Source organism: Ovis canadensis, chromosome 3, assembly GCF_042477335.2.
Source record: "Ovis canadensis isolate MfBH-ARS-UI-01 breed Bighorn chromosome 3, ARS-UI_OviCan_v2, whole genome shotgun sequence".
NCBI lineage: Eukaryota > Metazoa > Chordata > Mammalia > Artiodactyla > Bovidae > Ovis > Ovis canadensis.
The window spans coordinates 16,744,216-16,770,167 of NC_091247.1; the positions used below are offsets into that span (position 1 = coordinate 16,744,216).

The 25,952-nt window shown below is 50.4% G+C and overlaps 1 protein-coding gene and 1 long non-coding RNA gene across 12 annotated transcripts in view; one reads left to right on the plus strand and one right to left on the minus strand.

Moving 5' to 3' along the window:
• Positions 1 to 9,338, minus strand: part of LOC138435453 (uncharacterized) — a 41,544-nt gene extending 32,206 nt beyond the window's left edge. Inside the window, exon 1 of the long non-coding RNA XR_011255109.1 lies at positions 9,265 to 9,338. This is a non-coding gene — a long non-coding RNA (uncharacterized lncRNA). The remainder of the gene's footprint in view (positions 1 to 9,264) is intronic.
• Positions 8,103 to 25,952, plus strand: part of RNF144A (ring finger protein 144A) — a 132,123-nt gene continuing 114,273 nt past the window's right edge. For 3 of the 11 annotated variants that reach the window (XM_069580150.1, XM_069580156.1, XM_069580148.1), the window contains exon 1: positions 8,519 to 8,757. The gene's annotated coding sequence lies outside the window, so the exon portion shown is untranslated. Of the gene's footprint in view, positions 8,170 to 8,513; positions 8,758 to 25,952 lie in introns of those variants that run through there. The other 8 variants (XM_069580144.1, XM_069580154.1, XM_069580162.1 and 5 more) reach the window with 6 other exon arrangements.

The following is a 25,952-nucleotide window of genomic DNA, read 5'->3' on the forward strand; positions in this document are numbered from 1 at the left end:
CACACAGGCAGCGTCAGATCCCATGGGCTAGGGGCTCAGTGCCACCAGAGGGCACCTTACTCCCCCATCGCCAACACATATGCCCGTCACAACTGCAGGTTATCACCTGTGCTTCTCACTGACTGACCAGCTATATCGAAGGGTCCAAGAACTCCCTCCTAGGGTGGGATTAATCTGCTAGACGACCTCACAGAACTCAGAGAAACACTGCACTTACTAGGTTACCAGTTTATTACGAAAGGATGCACTTGAGCAATAGCTGCTGAAGAAAGGATTGCACAGGGTGAGGTGTGGGGGAAGGGCACGAACCATGCATGCCCTCTGGAGGGGCGCCAGCCACTCTGAATCTGCACCTGTTCACCAACCCAGAGGCTCTTTGAACCTGGTCCCTTTGGGTTTTATGGAGGACTCATTCTGTAGCATGACATCACTGGTCACTGGTGATTGCACTCCCCCTTCTGGAGGTCTGAGGTTGGGACTGAAAGTTCTAACACTCCAATCACATGACTGGGTGCCCTGGCAATCATCCTCCACCATAGGTGGCCTAGGGCCTGCCCAAAGTCTGTTTTGTATCATAGCAAAGACTTCTGTACTCATGTCGCTGAGAGAGGCTGGGACCTGGGACCTCGGACCAGGAATCCTTTGTCCCCCTCCTGGAGAGCTTGCGCTTGGACCAATGTCTCCTAGGGCAACAGGATGTGAAGAAACTAGAAGGGGCTAAAAGCAACTGTGACTTGCACAACTGGGGCAAACAAACGCACACAATACACAAAGGACAAAATCCAGCTGCTTCCGTAGCTGGGAGAAAAAAAGGAGTGTCCTGCGTGTGACCCCTGCAGGCAGCACCCCCAAGAGGTGCACTGACCTTCCAAGCCACCCCCTCCTTCCTGACCCACCCGTCTGCCCCCATCGTCATCCTATGTAAGGGACCAGCTCGCCCCCTTTGGGGAGTGAACAAGAGGACTTGTTACTTGTCTTCACTCCCTCCTGCTGCAGCATGAGTCCCAGTAAAGCCCCACCTGAATTCCTCATCTGGCCTCTCAGCAATGTCTATTGACTAGAGTCTAGGAACCCAGGTCAGTACCATCATCACTTAGGAAATTCCATAGGTTTTAGGAGCTCTGCACTAAGAATGAGGGTGAAGAACAAATATTCATTTCTTATAACAGTGCCAAAGAATTGATGCTTTTGAACTGTGGTGTTGGAGAAGACTCTTGAGAGTCCCTTGGACAGCAAGGAGATCCAACTGGTCCATCCTAAAGGGAATCAGTCCTGAATATTCATTGGAAGGACTGATGCTAAAGCTGAAACTCCAACACTTTGGCCACCTGATGTGAAGAGCTGACTCATTAGAAAAGACCCTGTTGCTGGGAAAGATTGAAGGCAGGAGGAGACAGGGATGACAGAGAATGAGATGGATGGATGGCATCACTGACTTGATGGACATGAGTCTGAGCAAGCTCCAGGAATTGCTGATGGATAGGGAGGCCTGGAGTGCTGCAGTCCACGGGGTCACAAAGAGTCGGACACGACTAAAAGACTGAACTGAACTGATAAAGCATAATCTCACCTTGAATCCCCCTTGGTTCTGTGTCTGAGTAGACTGGCCTCTACTGGTCAGTTCTCTCTTGGGATTTGCTTTGTAGTGAACTTTGCTAGAACTCCTCCCCATAAGCTGTTACAAGATATGTATGTGTCTGTGTGTGCGCATGAAGAGGGAACTGTGTATTTTCACAAGGGACACCTTGTCGCTCCTTCCAGCATAACTCAGATGTCACTTGACTGCAGTCTTGTCTGCACCGCCCTGACCTGTGGCATGTCAGCTCTGGTGGCCTTATTAATTCACCACTGACTGGGGGTCTCACAAACAACAGATATTCAATTCTGAAGGCTGGGAGCCCAAGCTCAAGGTGACAGCTCATCCGGCTCCAGGTAACGAGCTCCTGCTGGCCTGTCCTCACATGGCAGAGGGACTGCAACACTGAGGAGAGTGCCCAGGGCTCCAGGCTCTGAGAGGGGCTGCTTCCCACGCCTCTCTACTTCCAGGAGACCCCGACTCTGCACCTTTGGGTTTTGCTCGGTTGGTGTGTGCTTGTTTGCTGGAGTCTGTGGCACCTTCTCTTGATGATAAGATGTTGTGATTGTGTGTCTTCTTTCGGAGAAATGAGACAAGGCCTTACCCTGAGATCCTGTGATAACACGAGATTCTCAGAAATACAGCCTGATATCTAACATTCATACACACATATGACATGGGGGAGGAAGGAAAAGGGGAGACAGAGACTTGATACAGATCTTCATACACATGCAGAGGGCGGAGGGGGGAGGAGGAAGCTGAGTTCTTCCATCCTAACTCAGTGATCAGTCCTGCCTGGTGCTGGAGCCACAGGCACAGAGAGAGTGCGAGGAGTTTGAGAGCTCAGATCAGGCACCCACCCTGATCCAGACAGAGTCGTGGAGGAGACACCAAAGCAACAGCTGGGAACCAAGTTCCAAAATATTAGAAGAGGAATCCAGACTGTCCGGGGATAGAGCACTTCAGGGGGTTGAATAATGTCCTTTAAATAAAGTAGCTTTAAAAATCATAGCTGAGTAAGAGTTAAATACAAGGAAGTCAGGGCTTTCCAGGATGCACAGTGGTAAAGAACCCAGGCACCTGCCAATGAAGGAAACATGGGTTTGATCCTGGGTCGGGAAGATCCCCTGGAGAGGAGGGCAAGGCAACCCACTCCAGTATCCTTGCCTGGAGAATCCCATGGACAGAGGAGCCTGGCAGGCTACAAAGAGTCCATAGGGTCACAAAGAGTCAGGCGCAACTGAGCTCAGTGGGTATAGAAGCTGCCTGCCAACGCAGGAGACACAGATTTGATCCCTGGGTTGGGAAGATCCCCTGGAGGAGGAAATGGCAACCCACTCCAGTATTCTTGCCTGGGAAATCCCATGGACAGAGGAGCCTGGTGGGCTACAGTCCATAGGGTCGTAAAGAGTCGAACATGACTTAGGGCTTCCCTCATAGCTGAGTTGGTAAAGAACCTGCCTGCAATGCAGGAGAATTGGGTTTGATTCCTGGGTCGGGAAGATCCCCTGGAGAAGGAAATGGCAACCCACTCAAGTATTCTTTCGTGGAGAATCCCCATGGACAGAGAAGCCTGGCAGGCTACAGTCCATGGGGTTGCAAAAGTCAGACACAACTGAGTGACTTTCTCTACATGTCACTAGCGAGTAAACAACAACAAAAAAAGCAGTATGGAGCAAATGCATGAGTAAGTATAGATTAGACTCCCATAGCTTAACACAGGCTTGTATGTCTCCTGGGAATTGTCCTGACAGGAGACAATCCATGGACTCAGGCTGAGCTCGCTTTAGAGTCCAACCATCGCAGTGGGTGGCTGTGTGGTTACTGTAATGGGGAGTAGCCAGGCCAGTTAGAGGTCTTGAAATTCCTCTCTCTGTCTCAGCCCAGAAGTGACAGTCTTGCTGATTGTCTAGTGAACAAAACGAGTCACACGCCCCTTCCTAACTGGAAGGGGCTGGGACCTGTGCAGTAGCACATGGGTGTTCAGTGAGCATCAACTTTCTGCCCATAGTTAAGTCCATCTAATGTTGAATATAACTTAATCACTCCTTGAGAGTTGGGAAAACCTTTTAAAATTCTGTCAAGCCACAAGAGTCATATCCTATTGATTATTCCAGAAAAGTAAGATAGTAAAACTGAATTGGCCAAGAACCTTGAGTAACAGCAAGTAACAGCACCGTGTAAGTCATTAGTTGGCAGTAAACTTGGGAACTTCAAGGACCACTTTCAACCTCAGTGTTTCTATGTGTGACATGAAAAGATGAGATGAAACTTTCTCTCTGGTCCAAATGTTTATGTAGCATCTGTGGCCTTTGCATCTGAGCCACGTAGAAAGACAAGTTAGCAGAGAAGACTGGAAGACAAGATGCATCTATTTTATTCAGCAAATATGTATTAAGTGTCCTGTTCTTACTGTGCTAGACTTAGTGAATAAGAGAGAAAATGTCTCTATTTTCTGAGAGGTGCCAGAAAAATATTTTTACTCTTTTACTAGCATGGAAATCTTCTTATTAGCACATAATCTACGAGCTTTGGAGAAGGCAATGGCAACCCACTCCAGTACTCTTTTCTGGAGAATCCCAAGGACAGAGGAGCCTGTTGGGTTGCTGTCTATGGGGTCGTACAGAGTCGGACATGACTGACGCGACTTTAGCAGCAGCAGCAGCTACGACCTTTGATGATGTTTTTATTTTTGTTATGAAATTATTCTCCAAATTGTAGTCACACATGGGCACTGTCTAGCTGTTTGTTTAGTGAGCTGGGGGGTGCTGAAACAAAATACTATTGGCCCAGTGGCTTAAATGATGGAAGTTTACTGTCTCACAGTTATGGAGGCTAGAAGTCTGAGATTAAGGGGCCAGCAAGGTTTGTTCCTCCTGAGGGCTGAGAGGAACCTGAAAGCTGTTCCAGGTCTTCTCCTAGCTTCCAGGGGTCAGGTGGAATCTTCAGTGATGCTTAATTTATCTCCATAAATTAATTTATCTCCATCCCTTCATGTTCCCAGAGTGTTCCCTTTATGTACCTGTTTCGAAATTTACCCTTTGTTTTTTAATATTTGTTTCTACTTATTTATTCAGCTATGCCAGCTCTTAGTTGCAGAACTCAGGATCTTTAGTTGTGGCACAAAAACTCTTAGCTGCGGCTTGTCGTACCTAGTTCCCTGACCGGAGGTGGAACCCAGGCTCCCTGCATTGGGGCATGGAGTCTTAGCCACTGGACCCCCAGGGAAGTCCCTTGAAATTTACCCTTTGTATGAAGACACCAGTCATGGTGGATTAGGGCCCACTCTTCTCCAGTACGTCCTCAGTTCAGTTCAGTTCAGTCGCTCAGTCGTGTCCGACTCTTTGCGACTCCATGGACTGCAGCACGCCAGGCCTCCCTGTTCATTACCAACTCCCGGAGGTTACTCAAACTGATGTTCATTGAGTCTATGTCCTCACTGAGTTAGTATGTCCTCATCTGGACTAATTCCATCTGCAATGACCCTATTTCCATACGAGTTCATGTCAGGAGGTGGGGTAGGCTAACACTTCAACCTGTGAATCTGGAGACACAATTCACCCCTGAAAGTGAAAGTCGCTCAATCGTGTCTGACTCTTTGCAACCCCACGAACTATACAGTCCATGGAATTCTCCAGGCCAGAATACTGGAGTGGATAGCCCTTCCCTTCTCCAGGGGATCTTCCCAACCCAGGGATCGAACCCAGGTCTCCTGCATTGCAGGCAGATTCTTTACCAGCTGAGCCACCAGGGAAGCCCAAGAATACCGGAGTGGGTAGCCTATCCCTTCTCCAGCGGATCTTCCCAATCCAGGAATTGAACCAGGGTCCCATGCATTGCAGGTGGATTCTTTACTGAATGAGCTATGAGGGAAGCCCAATTTACCCCTAGCAGTGCTCTTTCTATGCGATTACAAGGATGAATTTCCCCCTTTCCATGTGTTATCTTTCCTAAATTTTATTTTTTCTTCCTTGAGAATTGTGGGCAGATTCTTTACCATCTGAACCCACCAGGGAAGTCCTCTGAAAGACTGAGGGCAGGAGGAGAAGGCGGCAGTAGAGGATGAGATTGTTGGATGGCATCACCGACTCCATGGATGCATGTTACAGCAGACTTCGGGAGATAGTGAAGGACAGGGAAACCTGGCATGCTGCAGTCCATAGAATCACTGAGTCAGACTCGACTTAGCGACTGAACAACAAGGCTGGGAAAGATAGAGGGGAGGTGTTTGTGGGAATGGAGGCAGGGGTTGGACAAGAAAAGCTTTCCTAAGAGTCCTTGAGAGCAGCAGAGACTTTGCATTGCCCTGGGAGGTGAGGAAACTTGCAGCTTTCTGGCCCACCTGGGAAGCTGGGCCCCTGGTAGAGAAACTGAGCGTAGCCTGCTTGGAAGGGACCCAGGACTCAGGGAAGGAGCCTTCTAGATAGACAGGGAGGTGGGCTGAGCATGAAGGCTTACACCCTGGATCCCAGCACCATAAAACCCGCCAGGGACCCATGGGCCTCCAGGGAGAGACAATCAGAGCAACAGCTGACATTTAATTGCCTGCTACCTTCCAGAAATAAGGAATTGACTTTAAGGCAATTTTTAAAATTAAAGAAATGTGAATATTCTGGACTTTCAGAATGTGTGATCATGAACCCATGCAAACTCTACCGCCTGAAAAGGTTTAAATTTAAGCCACCGAATGAATCCTGATCTTCACTCAGTTTTGTAGCTAGAGAAGGAACTTCCTAATGGACTTCCATTTCTCCAGCCTCTGGACCATTTGCTGGGGCATTGACTCCCTGGCAACAACCTAGCACAAAATCTTGCCCTCAGTAGGTAATCAACAAGGGGCTTCTTCAGAATCATGAGTCATGCTGCCTACAGGCACAAGTGCTTAGCAACAGTGGGTATTTTTAAAAATGAGCTTGACACAACAAACGTCTGGGTGAGACGGTTGAAAGCCATGCGAGGAATGGACTGAAAATCAATCAGTGATGGGTGAATGTGACCTCGAGAGATACAGGCAGCTCGTTGGAGAGAACTAGGAAGGACACGGCTCAGGGCAGAGGACTCATCTACATTTACTGAGCACTTACTATGCCCAAGGCCCTCTGGGAAATTCAATAGAAAATTTACTTCATTTCTCATCTACAGACTCTTATGACCTAAAAATCAGACAGTAAATATCCAAAACATGAAGTCTAACAGATGCCATGGAAACAAATGAACTATTACACAACTCCAGACATCTGGAGATGGGGAAAGCAGTGATGGGTTAGGAAGACTTCATAGAGAAAAGTCCTGAAACTTGAAATTCAGGGCACGGCCTGCTGCAAACTGTGTTATCAATGATGATGCTGACTTTCCCCGTCTCCCCAACAACAGGCAGGTTAACAAAGACAAACAAACATGGGAATGACCTCACACACACAGTCACACACATACACATCACTGCTTAAGCACTTGCAAGAGACACAAAGGCTCAATGACACAATTGAATGAGAGGTTGGTTTTATACATCAACCCTCTCCTTGCCAACCTCCCTCCTCCCCTCTCCCCCAGGCTTGATTCCCAAGCCCCTGGTAACTACAGAAGCATCTGCATCAGTGTGGACACATTCATCACTTCCCCGGATACTTGCTCTCATCCATCCATCCCTCCATTCATAAGCAGTATCGCACCAGTACTTTCCTGGCTCCACAACCCCTGTACAGAAGGGCCGAATATATTTTCTGTGAAGCTCAGGCGTTTATGCAGAACCATTTTCATCTTCTGGTGAGAGGCTGGGGTAACCAAGTGTTGTTAGAATTCTTCCCATTGTGCCTTCTTTCTTGAATGATGACATTTATGCAAAGAATTTGACAGAGACATCAGAAGCTCTCATTCATATTTGGGGAGGGATTCATATTTGAGAAGTTACCAGAATAACTTCTCAGTGTAGATGAGACAGATTTATTATTATTTTTTTTGTAAAGATGTGTATGTAGTAGAGGAAGATAAATTATGCAGTGTCAAGATAGCTAAGAATATTGTAGTTTGGGGGGAAATGAGACAAAGTACAGCTAAGGATTATGGAATCCTTACAATTTTCCAGTTATGTTGAGACTGCTCTTTGCTTATTTTCCTTATTTAATCCCTGCCAAGATCTCTATGACTTCTATGACCATTAGTAGTTTTCAGATAAGAAAATCAAAACACAAAGAAGTTAACTAACTTGCTCAGTTAAGGTCACTGGGCCCATTAGGTGATGGTACTAGATTGCAGAATCAACACTGGAGGGTGTGGTGTTAAGGACGAAAGCAGTGAGGGTGGGTTTTCCCATACTTCGGGAGACGAATCTATGTATTGAAGGAGGCATTCTTTCATACACATCAATAGGTTTTGTTCAGGTACGCGTTCTGGAGACAGAATTAAATACCTGTGTAACTTCTAGTTACTAGGGGGAGTGGCAAGGAGAAATCTTACAGGAAAATTCTACCTTCAAATACCTTTGGCTCTAACAAGCTCTAAACGCTAAGGCAGAGGAAGTCAACAGCCCAGACTGGAACTCGGGAATCCACGGAGCCGAAGGACTGGACGAGCCCGGTGCTCCATCCGTCCAGCAGGTCAGGTACCGGGAGGCAAAGACCTTTGGCGCGATGATGAGATGCTAGCTTAGAAAGGGCCTCAGCCTTTACTCACGGTCCCCGCCAGGGCATGGAGCCCAGGTTCCGGGAGCCCGGATCTGGTCCGAGGCGGCGGCCCGGTTCTCTTTCTATCGCCGCGCTAAGAGTGTTTTGGGTCCCCCATTCCTCTCCCAGCTTGCGGATCTTTGTGCCCCCGAGCGTCGGCATCAGGGCCCCCGTCACCTAACCGAGGCCGCGGCGTTCCTCCGGGCAGCCTGGGGTCCGGGCGGTCCTGGGAGAGCCTGGGTCCCCGCGGGCCTCGCGCGGGCGGCAGGGGGCGCTGCGCGCCGGGCGGGGCGGGGGCCGAGCCCGTGCGCCCCGCGTCTTTGTGCCGCGCGGCGCCGCCGCCCAGTCTCCCCCCGCGGGCCGCGCGCCCCGGCTGGAGGGCGGGCGGGAATAAAGGGCGGCTCCGCGCGGGGCGGCGCGGACAGCCGGGCTCGGACCGCGGACCTCGGCGCTCGGAGCCCCGCCCGCGGCCGAGCAGGAGCGGCGGCCCCCACCCCCCGGACCCCGGACGCGCGGGATCAGGTGGGTGACGCGCGGCCCCTTTGTGTCGGCCTCGCTGGGGCGGGCGCGGCCCAGGGCCCCGGGGGAGGTGGCCGTGCCGAGCGGATCCGGCGGCGGCGACGGCCAATCCATCCCCGCCAGGGGCGCCTCCCCGGCCCTGCCCTTGGGTGGCCCGTGTGCCGCCGCGTCCCGGCGCTCCGGCGGGTCCCGGGGGCGGCGGGGGCGGCCAATGGGGTCTGGCCGAGGCGATCCGGCGGGGCGCGGGCGGGCGGCGGGCAGGTCAGCCCGGCCGCGGTGGGCCAGCGCCGCGTCCTACCCGGTGCACATCCCGGCTCCCAGGACCACGGCCGCCCGGGTCCCTCCAAACCTTCCCCTCCCCAGGGGCACGCGGAAAGTTCTCCGCCACCTCCTACCCCCAATCCTACCCTCTGGCGGGCTCCCCAGCTCCCCTGCACTGTCCTGGGCACCCAGCTCTGGGCCTCCTGCGAATCTGGACGATCAGGTCCCGAGGAGGAAGGGGTTACTCACTGCGCCCTCATGATCTCGTAGATGTCCAGCTCCAAAAGTTCTCTCTCCCTGCCCTCTTCCCAGCGAACAGGCACAATCATCATAAAAAGCCCAGTCAACAAATAGCCTGTGCTGGCCTCCTGCCAGGCCTTAAGGCTGGGTGGAGGGAACCCAGGGGACTATCCCCAGGGGGTCCTGCCCTCCGTGGGATGAGGGGAATCTGGTCTCCGAACTGGAAACCGACTCACTTCTTGCTTTGATGGTGGGAAGGAAGCCCTTTCCCCAGGAGTGGGGCCTAGGGATCTGATAAGGACGCATTCCAGGCAATCTGGCCAGGGGCAGGGCAGATTAGCCCCGTGGATAAAGAAAGTGTGAGACCCAGAGAGCAAGGTGAGGACCTCCTGCCTGAGAACGCTGGGACTTCCCAGGAGGGAGAGGTTGGGGAGGGAGGGTCTGGACTGCTGGTGAAGACGGAATTGAGTCAGAGCTTCGAGGTGGGACAGGTTCTGGGTAGCCAGAGGGAACTGGCCAGCGGAGGAAGGGAGAAAAGGGACACAGGTGTGAACCTTGACCTTTTCCTCGGACCTGCAGCCCGTGTGCTCCTTGGATGTGGTCCCTCTGGGATGGTGCCCAATGCAGGTTTTCAGGAAAGGGAACTGAGATCCCCCTTTCCTGGTCTTCAAAGGGTTTCTAGTGCCTTTTCAAATCTTACTTTTATTATTTTCTAGAGAGTGCAAAGGAGTTATGACTATTGTGGTCAGATGAGGGTAGGTGGTGAAATGTTGAATTCCAGACCAACTTATGGCCTTGATCCTGTGGCAGTGGGAGCCATCGATGGTTCTGGATGGCTCAGAGAGTGGGCTGGGCCCCCACTGAGAGTGGGGAAGGCGGCTTGAGGGGTGGGGAGCGAACCTTGCTGTCTGTTGTGGAAGGTGTGGCTTTTAGTCCCCCTGGTACTTCTCAAGAAAGGTCAGGCAGGGCTTGAGAACCTCAGGAAAAAGCAAGACGCAAACAACCCAATTTTAATGGGAGGGGAGTTTTCCAGATCCAGCACCATTGGAGTTTGGCAGTTTGTGTAAAAAGAAGCTCTGGTTCAAATGTCAGGATCCTTGGAAGCGAAACGGATGGACCAGTCAGATGCTGGGGGTAGAGCTGCGGCCAGTGGGTGATGATGTGGGCTCCCAGGGGCCTGAAAGATGGGGGTGTTGAGACTTGCATGAGCACTTTCAAACTCCTGTGTTTTATAAGCTTGTCCAGTGTGCTGGCTTTAATCAAGTGTGCTCATCGCACCCAGATCCTTGCCCGAGTACAGGGCTTGGCCTGTGGACTCCATGTGGTTTGGGACTCGGAAGGGACCTCCCACACTTCAGTGGAAGCTGCTGGCATTCAGCGGGGTGAACGTGCCATTCGGCCAGACGCCGGGAGCCACGTCGCCTGTGTTTTCCACTGTGGTTCATGGTTTGGCCCCACTGCCTTCTTTTGTGCAAATTTCATCTCCCTCTTAGAAGCCTCTCTCTCTCTGGTGTGGAAACAGGGAAAGTCTGTCCACACGCAGAGTGAGCATCGCAGAGCTCACTGGTCATCACAGATCCCCAGCCCAGCCACCCATTGTGACTGAGGACACTGTGGACTGGAGGGGGCGGTCAGGGGCGTGGCTACAAAGAGAGCCGTGGCCAGCTTGGGCCCCGCACCAGCCCTCCGGATGGTCTGCTGTTCTCTCTCTGGCTCCATGCTTAAACTGGGAGGATGGAGACGTGTCCGCTGCCCTTGGGGTCTGCCGGTCTGGAGCCACTCCAGGTGACTCTTCCAGGGGATCTGGCCAAGTGAGGACCTGCCCTGGGTCCCTGGGGTGTGGACCGTCAGGGGCAGCCAGGAGGCTGTGAGTAGAATGAGATGCTTCGACGGAAGATGGACCCTGTCCACACTCACTTGGGGGAGTTTCCTACCTTTGAGGTCCAAGGACTGAGTTGAAGGTTCTTTCCTTTGAGATGAAAAAGTCATCCGAGGTCGTCATTTCTGGAAGCGGTCTCCTCTCTCCTTTGTTTCTGCATCACTGACACACATGCATACCTTTTCTTAATTAGATGAAGAAATTAAATGGAAGCAACTGTTCATATACCTGCTGGGGAGTTCGCCTGAAGGACAGAGCTTGTACAACTTTCTAACCCAGCTCTGTGACCTTGAGCAAGTGTCTTAACCACTTTGTGTGGCCCCAGTTTCCCCCCACTGTGAAATTAAGATGTTGGTCTAAATGATTGTCAAAATCCAGATATAAGAATGTGCTGGCTTTAAAGGTCTCTTCCAGGAGCATCAGTCTTTACAATACAACCATTTTTAAGAAATTTTGCAAGATAAAAAATTATATGTATATATATGTATCAGTTTCAGAACAATGGTTTTCCTCAGAGATGGTAAGTTGAGAGATGGGGCTTTGAAGAGGGTCGTTCCTTGATGATGAGAGTCTGTATCTTCTTTCTTTCCTGGAGTCTAAAGCCTGGATCTGATGGTGTTTCCTGATAAGCCTGCAGGTGCAGAGAGAGCAGGGCTTTCTCTAAGGAGCAAACTGATGAGCTGGATGCAGGGTTAGGAGAAAAGTAAGTTCCTGGATGTCGTGATGAACCGTGCCAACTAGGTGATATGCAGTCTCTTGGGGTCTGACTTTGGAAAACCAGGAAGCGGTGGACGTTCATTTAGCCTTTCCATCACCAGGTGCCGATGGGAAGGGCTCTGAGTGCTGTGGACCCAATTCTCAGGTGGCCCGTAGGAAGGACAGGCATCACTACCTTCCCCGATCTACAGGGGAGGGGAGAGGCTTAAGGAGACCTTATGGAGTCCAATACCAGGCACTTGGTACATGCTAAAGCAGGCGTGGAACTCAGAGACCCTTGGGAAAAAGGTATATTCCTTGTCCTTGAGGAGGCTACAGTCTAGGGGTTGGGAAGCAGCCGGTCACAGATTGTTCTAGCGCTGGGGTCGGTACGCACAGTGCAGGGGAGCATGGTGAGGAGTTTGCCCTCTGGAGCTGGTGAGGCAGGCTGGGTCTTGAGGACGAGTCCCTGTTGGCAGGCAGATGAGAAGGTCGGGGTCACAGGCTGGGCCCGAGAGCAGCAAGAAGCTGCCTGGGGGTGCAGGGAACTTCCGGCTGGTGTAGTGGAGCTGTGCTGGATTTGTCCTGGGGGGTGACCCTGTCTCTGAACCCTGTTCAAAGCAAGACCCCCAGCTGCCACCAGCGCGAGTTCTTTGGATTCTTTTCTCTCTCTCCCGCCCCTGCCCCCATCCCGCCAGTTTGCTTGTAGAGGAGAGGGTGTCCTGGGAAGATGAGAGGAAGCCCAGCTGCAGCCCAGGGTCTGCTCGCTCTGTCTTGCAGGGTCACCTGAGCAAGGCTGCCGTGATTCCCCAGGGGGTGGCAGCCCGACCTGGTGGGTGAGCACCGAGCTGGAAGTGAGGCCTCTGAAGGATGCCAGTGCAGCTGGGGTCACCCCTGTTCCTGCCAGCTCCGCCCTGCAGGCCAGGACACAGCAGTGCTGCTGGGGTAGAGGATTCCAAACCAAAATACTGACTGTCTCTCAGGCTAGGTGATTGGTTAAAGAGGGCTTCACGTGTGTCCTTGGAACGCCTCCCGCACAGCGGTTGACCTGGGACATATTTTAGTTTAGGTCAGTAAGTATTCAAGCAGTCCTTTGAAACAGGGCATGTTTGATGTTGGGGTGCCATCGTCTGGGTGATCTGGAGGGAGGTGGGACTGTGCCCGCTGCACCCAAGGAGCAGCAGAGACTGCCTCTCGGATTCCCGCTGACCTGCTAGCCTCACAGGCAGGCAGGGAGCCGTTCCCTGATGCTCTGTCTCTGCGTCCGGGAAGTGGTTCCTGGATGGCGGCAGGTGATGTGTGTGTCCTGCTCCCCATCCATGGTTGGCCTCTCTGCAGCTGCTCCGTCATTCCAGAGTACCCCTGCCAGCCATCCCCTGCGGCCCCCCTCCCTGGTGAGGCTTGCCCACACTGCCTGCAGGAGGGGTAGCCTGCAGGACAGAGAGGCTCTTTGCTCCCCCAGCTCATGGGTGGAAAGTGTGCAGACCTCTGTGTTAGGGGCCTCTTTCACCTGAAGGTAAATCATCTCTTCCGTGGGTGTCCTGAAGCCTGAATTATTCAGGCGTGTGTCCATCCCGGGACAATCTTTGTTCCTTCTCTGTGGGGTCTCTCCCCGACTCTCCAACCCCCTTCAGGCTCACCACTGACCCAGAAAGTTGACAACTTTCTGGCTGAGACACTGCTGCTCATGAAGTCACAGCTGTGCCTCTGGATCGAGGCTCTGTAAGTTTCTCCTGGGTTCCAGCCCGTCTTTCCACGCTGATCTCTTCTCAGCCTCCACACTTAGACCCTGAAACATTCTCCCTCCGCCTCCAGGTGTCAAATTCCTAATGATCCTTCCAGGCTCCACAGGCATGTTGCCTTTTTCTTAAAGCTGTGGAATCACTGATGTGGGGGCCGTGGAGGCCGACTCCTCCAGCAGTGGCGCCTTACAGAGGAGGAAATGCAGGCGTGGAGCAGAGAGGGAAGAATGCAGGCCCTGGAGCCCCATCAGACCCCTTCCCTTTCCAGCCCGAGCATCTCTCTTCCTCCTGCTGTGAGCTGGGAGCCTCTTCTCTACCAGGTGTTTCTATGGTGGCTTTTTTTCAGAACCTGGAATTGCACTTAAGCTCTCTAATCTAATTTTTCTGTAACTTTATCCTTCCTTTACTAAATTGCAAGCCCTACAAATGTAGGGACCTATTCATTTTAACATTCCCTCAGTGCCCGTCATGGTGTCTCTAAGTGCATTTTTGCTCCGTGATTGAATCCAAGGGAAAGAAACCTGGTCCAGAAGGGAACGTGGAGTAGGTTATCGATGAGGAGATGGGATCCGGGCTCGTGTTCTGTTCTCCAGCAGGATCTGAACAAATAGAGATGTGCTCTGTCTTTGGGGAGGTCCAGCCACAGAGAAGGACACCGCAGGACTGTGTGGGGCCGAGGTGGGTGGGATGTTGGCTTGTGGTGCAGGGGTGCACCACAAGACCCAGCCCGCGGGTGGGCCTTTGGGACGTTGGGGGTCGGGCTGGACAGTCCTGGGTTGCCTGGACGTAGGGGGCAGCAGGCACCCCAGTTCCAGAGTTAGGTGGCAAGCCTTGCATGGACCGGTTGGAGGGGGCCAGGTGCCCTGAGCTCCATGGACAGGGAGGTCGAGACAGGGAAGGGGTTGTACAAGGCCCAGCCCGGGAGACTTGATGGGGGGACGGTGACCCCCCCAGGGCCCACGCAGGTGGCTGTTATGGGAACTCCAGTGAAGAAATGACTGCTGGGAAGTGGGGTGAAGGTGGGTAGACCTTGAAGAAAGGTCACTGGATAAGGGGGCGCCCTGTGCTGGTGTGGGAGGGGGCAAAAAGGATGCGTTCTTGAGGATGTCGGGGACCCCGGGCTGGGGGTGAGTTTCCATCGGCCTTATGAGTCTGGATCTTTCTAATGGGAGGGAGAGGTGCTCTAGGTAAAGAGGTGGCTAGATTTTCTGGAAAGAGTGTTTTTCAGGCGAACGTGGTGGGGACCCTCACTTCACGTGGATGTGCGGAATGGTCAGAGGGTCGGTGCATCCAGGGCGTGTGAGATGACCCAGGGCAGTGATCCTGTTCTCTGTCCCCGGGGAGTCTGTTTCTTGGATGTCTTCCCCTCGCCTGTGCACGGGGCCAGTTTGCATCCAGAAGCTGGTGGGAGGCTGTGTGTTCCAGGAGCAGCTTTGCTCTGGCAAGTTTTGAAGGTCTGCAGAGACCCTGGGCCGGGGGGGAGGCGGCTGCTTGTTATGCCATTGAGAACATAAAGAAGCAAACAGTCCCATAAATTAATTTTTCCTGACACCCCGATTGCCACACAGCGCTTCTTGGTAGCACATGCACTGCTCAGAACAGTCCTAAGAAATGGAACAAAAGAGCTCCCTGCAGACTTTCAGAGCTGGGCGCCTTGGGATAATTTAAATTTCTTGGCGGGAACTGTGTATTTCTTCCTAATCGCTTGGCAGGGTGAGGCGGTCCCAGGGCTGCTGCGGCCCAGACAGAGCTGGCTGTCCCTGCTGGGAGCTCAGGCTCTTCTTTCTTCTTTATGTCTCCATGGAGCCTTAGCTGGGGGGCCTTGAGAACTGAGACGGGCTGGTTGTGGAAGGCAGAGTATTGGGTGGGCCAGATGTATTAGAAGGAAGAAAAATAGGATCTTTATTCCATCAGCTCCTGGGACCCTAAGAAATTACCTCTGTTTCCAAGTTTATTTTCCCTCTAACATCTCAGTCTCACTCACTGCTTCCTTACTTCTCTCTTGTCCCCCCAGGGTTTGTGTGCCCCCAAATTCGTGTATTGAAACGTAATCTCCAGTGGGATGTTGCTGGGAGGTGGGGACTTTGGGAGGTGATGAGGGCGGGGACTTCACAAATAGGGTTGTTGTTCAGTCGCAAAGTCACGTCTGACTCTTTTCGACCCCGTGGACTGCAGCACGCCAGGCTCCTCTGCCCTCCACTATCTCCTGGAGCTTGCTCAAACTCATGTCCATCGAGTTGGTGATGCTGTTTAACCATCTCATCCTCTGCTATCCCATTGTCCTTCTGCCCTCAGTCTTTCCCAGCATCAGAATCTTTTCCAGTGGGTCGGCTCTTCCTATCAGATGGCACAGGACTGGAACTTATTAGCACCCATCACTTCATAGTAAATAGAAGGGAGAACACTGGAAGCAGGAGGCAGTGGGAGATTTTATTTCCTTTGTCTCGAAAATCACTGTGGACGAAATTAAAAGACGCTTGCTCCTTGGAAGGAAAGCTATGACCAACCTAGGCAGCTTATTAAAAAGCAGAGACATCGCTTTGCTGACAAGAGTGGGTATAGTCAAAGCTGTTTTCCAGTAGTCACGAACAGGGTTAGTGGCCTTATAAAATAGACCCCAGGGAGCTCTCTAGCCCCTTCTCCGTGGGAGGACACGGCGACAGAACAACTGTCTTGGGCTGGAAAGTGGCTGTCAGCAGACACTGAATCCACTGGCACCTTGATCTTGGAAGCCCAGGCTCCTCATCTGTGAGAGATGGATGTCTGTGTTTACAAGCCGCTCCATCTGTGGGATTTTTTTTTATTAAGGAAGTCCAGATGGACTAAGATAGGCAAAAATGTTTCATCACCAGTCATGTTGGGGGTGAGACCCCCCCCCACTGCTGATCATCCTCTGAGACCCAGGTAAGGTCACGTTCCCAGATGCCAGGGCCTCGGAGTCCAGTGTGTGTTTTGGAGACACGGTTCAGCCCATAGCATGCATCTCCCAGTACCACGGAGTACATGTGCATATGTCCTTGTATGTTACTGTGTGTTTGGCCAGCAACAGGGTGCTCCCTGTGTTTGGTGACAAGCCCCAGAAAGGGCCAGTGCTGGCCTTGGGTCAGCTGCCCCGAGGACTAGGGTCTTCTTGAGGCCAGCCCCGTTCTGTGCCAGGCTCTGGTGCCAGATAGCTCCCCAGGCTGCACTCTCATCCATGTTCAGGTCGCTGGAGAGGGGCAGTTGGTGTCGGATCCACGTGTCTGTGTTTTAATCGTGGAAGCCACCTTCTCTGAAAGTGTGTGGCTGCCTCTGTTCCTGTCTCATTGCTCTGGGCTGGATGGCTCCTGTTGGGAGTGAGAGAAGCCTAGGAAGCAAGAGGTCGCAGGACCAGGGAGGGTGGTCTCAGGCAGGTGGGACAGGACAGGACCGAGCTCCTGGCATGTTGCGTGGCTGGACTGCTATCTAATAATCGTCTTTGCTGCTCTTACCTGATCTTCTTTGAAAGACAGGAATCCAAATGGAGTGACATCCAGCCTATGGTGCATGGGGTTTAAATGTTCTTGGTGTCTCTCCAGTGTGGTGCCAGCACACCCGAACCTCCGTGGGTATTTCTGGTTTGGGGTGTGGTGAGGGCCAGATGGCATCACTGACTCAATGGACATGAATTTAAGCAAGCTCTGGAAAGTTGGTGATGGGCAGGGAAGCCTGGCGTGCTGCAGCCCATGGGGTCGCAAAGAGTCGGACACGACTGAGCGACTGAACTGAACTGAACTGAACTGAGGGGCCAGAAAAGCGTGGGCCTGTACTGTTCATTTCTGATTCCCTCTAACTCCTGGCACGTGGTACCTGCTACACAGCAGGTGCGCAGTGAATGTTTGGTGAACTTAGTAGGCATCTGGTCCCTTCAGAGACATTCAGGTCCAGAAACAATCTCATCCATCCATTCATTGTTTGTGTTCATTTCATTCATTCATTTGGCAAAACCTTTTTGGTCCTGGGGGTTCAAAGGCAGATTAAGGAGTAGACTGAAGGTGAGGGCATGGGGAGAGGGCAGGTAGGGGGCTGATGAGGCTTTTCTAGAACGTGAGAAATGGAATATTTCTTGCCTTATCAGTAAACAAGGATGCCACAGTCATCAGCAATTGCAGCCCTCCAGTGTGAGCTGGTGAGCCCTAAGAGTACTCAGGAAGGAGAAGAATACATGCAATCTAACAGCCATCAGACCGTAGCCACTCAACACAGGGAGCTCCCCAGGGGAACCAGGATGGGAAAACACAAGATGCTGGCCCCAGTAGCTGAGATGCAAATGAAAGGAATGATTGCGGTGAGCCCAGACTCTTGCATCTTCCCAGACGTGCACGAGTGTCCTGTGTGTCTGTGTGCTCAGCCGTGTCCAACTGTTTGTGACCCCATGAACTGCAGGCTACCAGGCATCTCTGTCCATGGGATTTCTCAGGTAAGAATACTGGAGTGGGTTGCCATTTCTTCCTTCAGGGCATCTTCCCAAAGCAGGGATTGAACCTGTGTGTCCCGCATTAGAAAAACACTAAAATCCTTAACTTGTGATGTGTGGTTTTCTTTAATGAACAATAATCTTTTGATGTTTCGACTACCTGCCCTTTGTTGCAAAATTTCTGTGTAACCTGGCTCCTTCCCTTGCCTCCTCAGAGCGGTTCTCTCAGGGTCACTTGAGATGCTGTCTCTCTGACTTAAAGTCCTAATAATTCACACTGAATAAAACATGATTCTCAACTCTTAGGTTGTGAGAGCTTCCCTGGTGGCTCAGATGATAAAGAATCTGTCTGTAATGCAGGAGATCCAGGTTCGATCCCTGGGTTGGGAAGATCCCTTGGAGAAGGGAATGGCTTTTTAAATGGCAGTATTCTTGCCTGGAGAATTTCGTGAACAGAGGAGTCTGGTGGGCTAGAGGCCCTGGGGTCCCAAAAAGTCAGACACGACTGAGCAACTAACACTTGAGTTGACAAACAAGATCAGTGATTAGCAAGACAGGTATCAAACACTTTTGCAGTTTTGTAAATTTCAGTAACTTATATGTAGACTACGTCATGTGAAATAACAGGCTGGATGACCTCACAGGCTGGGATCAAGATTGCTAGAAGAAATATCAACAACCTCAGATAGGCAGATGATACTACTCCAATGGCAGAAAGTGAAGAGGAACTAAAGAGCTTCTTGATGAGGGTAGAAGAGGAGAGTGAAAAGGCTGCTTTAAAACTGAACATTCAGTCTATGTTTGACGCAGGATACAGCATGCTTGGGGCTGGTGCATGGGGATGACCCAGAGAGATGTTATGGGGAGGGAGGTAGGAGGGGGGTTCATGTTTGGGAACGCATGTAAGAATTAAAGATTAAAAAATAATAATAATAAATAAAAAGAAAAAAAAACTGAACATTCAAAAAACTAAGGTCATGGTATCTGGTTCTATCACTTCATGGCAAATAGATGGGGGGAAGGTGGAAACAGTGACAGATTTTTATCTTCTTGGGCTCCAAAATCACTGTGGACAGAGACTGCAGCCATGAAATTAGAATATGCTTGCTCCTTGGAAGAAAAAAGCTATGAGAAACTTAGACAGGGTATTAAAAGGCAGAGACATCACTTTACCGACAAAGGTCCGTATAGTCAAAGCTATGGTTTTTCCAGTAGTCATGTACAGATGTGAGAGTTGAATCATAAAGATGGCTGAGTGCTAAAGAATTGATGCTTTTGAACTGTGGTGTTGGAGAAGAATAGCAAGGGGATCCAACCAGTCCATCCTAAAGGAAATCAGTCCTGAATATTCACTGGAAGGACTGATGCTACAGCTGATGCTCCAATACTTTGGCCACTTGATGCCAAGAGCCAACTCATTGGAAAAGACCCTGATGCTGGGAAAGATTGAGGCCAGGAGGAGAAGGGGGTGACAAAGGATGAGATGGTTGGATGGCATCTCTGACTCAGTGGACATGAATTTGAACAAACTCCAGGAGATGGTGAAGGACAGGGAAGCCTGGCGTTCTGCAGTCCATGGGGTCGCAAAGAGTGGGACACGGCTTAGTGACTGAACAATAACAAGAAATGTCAATTTCACTCTAGTGAAAACAACCAGTTGGGACAGCTAGGAATTTCCATCCAGTGACATCGCTCGCTCTCCATTTCTCCTCTCTGTGAAATAACTCCAGCTTAAGGGGCATGCTTTTTAATATGCTCAATAAATATTTATCCAGCCCCCTTCCTTCGCTGGGTCCTGTGCTATGGAATGTGCAAGCGGGAGTGTTTGTCCTGAAATGAACGTGTCCTTCCATCAGCAGAGTGGCTGGGAACGGTCTTATCTGTTAATACTTTAATCGCTCCTAGGATTCCTTTCCTTGGGCCTGCAGCCATGCTTCCTTGCTGGTGACCTTGTTTTCTTTCCCTCTCCAGCCACATGCAGCTGGCCCAGACTTTATCCAGAAGGACCTTGCCCACTGCGGAGTGCTGGTGGGAGGCCTTGGGCTGTGTCCTAGGGCCTTGCAGATAAGCCTTCTCCCTGGGGGCAGGCTCTCTTGCTGGTGCAGTAGGAGCAAACCAAAGGGGGGCTGGGTAGAGGGGAGAGTGGGCAGAGGGCAGGGCTGTTGAGCCCTTGCTCTGCAGCCAGTCCCGTGTGAACTGTGCCCCGAGTGTGGAAAGTATCTGGTTTCCAAAATCTAGTGTGAAAAACAGAATGCAGGGTATCTCATTAATAACGTTGAAGTTGATCACACGTTGAAATGATTTTAGTTGGCTACACTGAGTTAAATATATTACTAAAATGAATTTCCTTTGCTTCCTTTTCCTTTTTTTTTTTTTTTTTTTAATGTGGCTCAGAGGTTAAAGCGTCTGCCTGCAATGTGGGAGACCCGGGTTCAATCCCTGGATTGGGAAGATCCCCTGGAGAAGGAAATGGCAACCCACTCCAGTATTTTTGCCTGGAGAAACCCATGGTCGGAGGAGCCTGGTGGGCTACAGTCCACGGGGTCGCAAAGAGTCAGACACGACTGAGCGACTTCACTTCACCAGGACATTTAAAATTACAGAAGTGGCTCTCTTTAAGTTTCGTAGACTGACGATCTAAAGAAGGGACTTGGGGAGGTGCTTTTCTTTCGTGGTTCACAGACCCTGTGGCCAGCCCTGCCTGTTCTTGAGGCTGGCCGCCTGGGGACTCGATGCAGCCGGCCCTGGTGGGCTAGCCAGCAGCGGGTCCAGGCCTGACTTGTGCAGAGTTCATCGTCACCGGGACTGTTCTCTCTTGAGTTTAGTCCCAGATGCTTGACATTCCTGCCCAGTGGGGCCTATCCTCTTCTCAGCAGCCTGTGTTACTCAGATTCAACCATTCTGCTGGCTCCATTCAGTCCCAACACAGATGCAAGAGTCTGTGGACTTTTATGTCTAATGTGTAAAATGAGGGGCATGCCTTCGAGGAACTTAACATTTTTCTTTACCAAACTCCTTAGTCCTTGAAATCTGCCTTGACCCTGACCCTTCTGTGGTCCAGTCTCTAGGTCGTGTCCTACTCTTTGTGACCCCATGGACTGCAGCACGCCAGGCTTCCCTGTCCTTCACTATCTCCCGGAGTTTGCTCAAACTCATGCCCATTGACTTTGAACTTTGGCCTCAGGTTAATTGTCACGAGCCCTCCTGATTTTCCCTCCCAAGTCCCACGTGTCTCACAGCATCCACACTGTGGATGCTGGCCTTTGAACCTCAGCTTTGGCCGCCCACTGTCCAGGGTCCAGTCCAGCCGCACCCACCCCTGAATCCCCATTGGAGGCTGACTGAGAGAATCCTCTCCCATACCCGTGCCATCGTGGTGAATCCTGCTCCCTGCTCCTGGCCCAGGGCCACACATCTTGCCCAGGGATGCGGGAGGGTGTTGCCTGCAGCTGATCAGCCGCTCACCCAGGTGGCCGGCTCCAGGTGACCTCTTAAAGCTGCTGCCCTCATTCCTGGCAGCGGTGCCAGCCCTGTTTGCATCCCTGCTTCAGAGCCACCTGCTCTTTGCTCCTGCATCTTTGAGCCATGTCTTTTCACCCACCTGTCCCTTCTCTGGCCTGCTGTCCTTGGCTGGGTGCTGTCACTGGACAGCAGTGGTGGTCCAGTGCATTGCAGGCTCCCCTACCCCTGCATCACCTGTTTTCCTCTGCATCTCAGGCTTGTCTCAGCTCCCCCGCCTTGGCACTGTGCCTGCTCCTGAGATCCTCCTGGCTCATCCCCCTGCTCCTCTTCCTGCCTGTTCCTGGGAGCATTGCATGGCTCCTTCAGACCCCATCACGTTCCTGATCTGCCCTGGATTCATGGTGACATGGAGTGGAGTCAGCTTATACACCCAGGCACAGCAGGCATGGTACCTAGGGCCTGCGAGCTTTGCAATATTGAATATTTTAAAAATCCTGGAAATAAGCATTAGCTTCAAAGTATTAAAAAAAAAAAAATCAAGACAAAAACCAAAAGCCTTCGCCAAAGAGAATTGATGGTAACACCTGTGTTGTGTTATGTTGACAAGATATAACCGTCATGTAGTCAACCGAAAGTTAAGACACAGTTATGTAGAAAATTGTGTTTACCCTGAAATGAGCGTGCTTTTTAGTGTTTGGCTTGATTCTCTGAGGCCTCTGGGAATGAAACCTCCCCAGGTTAAGCACTGCCCTCCACACTTCTTGCTTTCCCACCTCTGCCTGGCACCAGAAATGAGACACAGACTTCCACACTTGCCTGTCACTCTCCTGGCTTGGTAACCCTGGCCTGTCACTCCGTTTTGAATTCCCAGCCCAGGGCCTGGTACACTCTGCTTAACTTTTAACTCATCTCAGTACATTGAAAACATAGATAAATACAGGGCATTAAGATCCTGCTTGAAGGTTTACATTTTCTTTTTTTCTGAAACACTGCCCATATGGTAGTTTTTAAAACCACTGACATTTATAAACTGATTCCACATGACAAAAACCCTTAGATGAGCTGCTAATAAAAATAATCATTCAGAAGCTGAAAATGCAGTTTGTATGATTTTAGCTTAAGTTGTTTGTGGAGTTTTCCTTCCTTGGACCCTATGTGCTTAATCTGCACCACACTGCTTGCTTAGACATCAATCTTGCTGTTGTTTAGCTGCTAAATCGTGTCCATCTCTTTTGTGACCCTATGGACTATAGCCTGCCAGGATCCTCTGTCCATGGCATTTCCCGGGCAAGAATACTGGAGTGGGTTGCCACTTCCTTCTCCAGGGGTCCTTCCCGACTCAGGGATTGAATGGGCATCTCTTGTGTCTCCTGCATTTACAGGCAGACTCTTTGCCACCGAGCCACCGGGGAAGTCTAGACAACGTAACTACCGTTTTGTTGTTCAGTCACTAAGTCGTGCCTGATTCTTGCAACCCCATAGACTGTAACACACCAGACTCCTCTGTCCTCCAGTATCTCCTAGAGTTTGCTCAAGATCATGTCCTTGAGTCAGTGGTGCTATCTAACCCTCTCATCCTCTGTTGTCTCCTTCTACTTTTGCCTTTAATCTTTCCCAGCATCAGGCTCTTTTCCAGTGAGTCAGTTCTTCGCATCAGGTGGCCAAAGTACTGGAGCTTCAGCTTCAGCATGGGTCCTTCCAATGAATATTCAGGGTTGATTTCCTTTAGGATTGACAGGTTTGATCTCCTTGCAGTCCAAGGGTCTCTCAAGAGTCTTCTCTAGCACCTAACATTGTATGATAGCAACTATGTATCTTGGTGGTTAAGATAAAGGATATTTCTGGGTTAAAATTTTTTTTAATTGAAAAACAATTCAAAGATAAACTAGCAACAGGGAACGTCTGCTAATACGATGAAGTGGGCCCTTCTGCAGAGCAGAAAGCTTTGAAATATAAATTGTGTTGCCTCAGCAGAGGGAAGGAATTTCTAGGTCTAGGCTGGGGGAAGGGATGACTGAAGGATAAAGGCATGACTTTTGTTTGCAGCTGCATAATTACTTCAAACGGTCATACTTTGGAGAATTTTGCTTGGGAAAACGATACTAAATGTGGAGAAAAAGAAATGCTGTAGGCCCAAATGCTCTTCATTTGTTTGTTCATTTTAAATAATAGCCCCAAATGGAGAACATCTAAATTTGGACAAGCAAATATCCTGCTCTAATTTGATAAGATTTTTGGAGATTGTGGGCATAGGAAAATGTTTGTAATATATCACTAAGTGAAAACAGTTATGAAACTGAATTGTATGTACAATATGTGTACAGGTATGGAAAATATACTGAAGATGGGAGTCCAGGCTTCTCCTATTGATTGTGACTTTTTCCTATTTTTGATTTTTAAAATTGTGGTCCTAATTTAATTTTATAGTGAAATTATTTAAGTTTAAAAGTGGTCTTACTTGTAAATTCTGCCCAATTTACAATGTGCAGACTCTTTTCGACCCCATGGACTGTAGCCTGCCAGGCTCCTCTGTCCATGGAATTCTCCAGGCCAAAATACTGGAGTGGGTAGCCATTGCCTTCTTCAGAGGATCTTCCCGACCCAGAAATCGAGTCGGGGTCTCCTGCATTGCAGGCAGATTCTTTACCAGCTGAGCTACCAGGGAAGCCTTAAATTCTGCACACCCTGCCCCAGCATTTTATTGTTTCATACACAGCAAATATATTTCAGCAAATAACCTTGTATGTCAAGTGGATATTTTGCTGCCGGGGCTTAAAGAGAAATGAGGGCGCATTAGTAGACACCTGTCCAGTCAGTTAAAGAGATAAAGCAATGTAAACACTGACATTTTCCCTGAAAGGGGACTCTTTAAGGCTTCTTTTAGCTCATATGCGTGCATCTGGGCAGTGACGGTCCAAGTCAGGACCGTGATACTGGCCGCATGAAGTCCAGGCATCTGTGGCTGTTGTTGCTGCTGAGCAGAGCAGGACCACAAGGACAGTGGCTTGGAATCCTCCTCCAGACTTCACGTCCCATTGGAAACTTCTGGAAAGACCCTTAGCCTCTCTGTAAATGGTCCCAGTTTATTCACGAAAACTGAGGCTAGTACTAGGGCTGCTTCTTTTACAGGCTCCTCTGAGGATTGCATACATTGCCAGTGAGAAACTCTGCAGGAAAACGTTCAACATCCATCAGAAGGCAGATGCACAAATAACCCTTCCTAGTTCCGAGGGAGGCAGTCAGATGTAAGATGCAAGGCAGTGGTGAGGCATCTGGGAACTCGGACAGACACTGCCTAATGCACTCGTATCCCATCTTGAAAGCTCCTCCTGGTTGAATAAAATATTGCCATCTGGTCCACAAAAATGGAAAGTATTGGACCCATTAAGCTTGTTATTATCTTTAGCTTTTCTGCTCTTTCTGTTTCAGTTCACTTCAGTTCAGTTCAGTAGCTCAGTTGTGTCCGACTCTTTGCAACCACATGAATCGCAGCACGCCAGGCCTCCCTGTCCATCACCAACTCCTGGAGTTCACTCAGACTCACATCCATCGAGTCAGTGATGCCATCCAGCTATCTCATCCTCTGTCGTCCCCTTCTCCTCCTGCCCTCAATCCCTCCCAGCATCAGGGTCTTTTCCAATGAGTCAGCTCTTCGCATGAGGTGGCCAAAGTACTGGAGTTTCAGCTTCAGCACCATTCCCTCCAAAGAAATCCCAGGGCTGATCTCCTTCAGAATGGACTGGTTGGATCTCCTTGCAGTCCAAGGGACTCTCAAGAGTCTTCTCCAACACCACAGTTCAGAAGCATCAATTCTTGGGTGCTCAGCTTTCTTCACAGTCCAACTCTCATAGCCATACATGACCACTTGAAAAACCATAGCCTTGACTAGATGGACCTTTGTTGGCAAAGTAATGTCTCTGCTTTTGAATATGCTATCTAGGTTGGTCATAACTTTTCTTCCAAGAAGTAAGCATCTTTTAATTTCATGACTGCAGTCACCATCTGCAGTGATTTTGGAGCCTCCAAAAATAAAGTCTGACACTGTTTCCACTGTTTCCCGTGAAGTAATGGGACCAGGTGGCATGATCTTTGTTTTCTGAATGTTGAGCTTTAAGACAACTTTTTCGCTCTCCTGTTTCACTTTCATCAAGAGGCTTTTTAGTTCCTCTTCACTTTCTGCCATAAGGGTGGTGTCATCTGCATATCTGAGCTTATTGATATTTCTCCCAGCAATCTTGATTCCAGCTTGTGCTTCTTCCAGCCCAGCATTTCTCATGATATACTCTGCATATAAGTTAAATAAGCAGGGTGACAATATACAGCCTTGATGTACTCCTTTTCCTATTTGGAACCAGTCTGTTGTTCCATGTCCAGTTCTAACTGTTGCTTCCTGACCTGCATATAGGTTTCTCAAGAGGCAGGTTAGGTGGTCTGGTATTCCCATCTCTTTCAGAATTTTCCACAGTTGATTGTGATCCACACA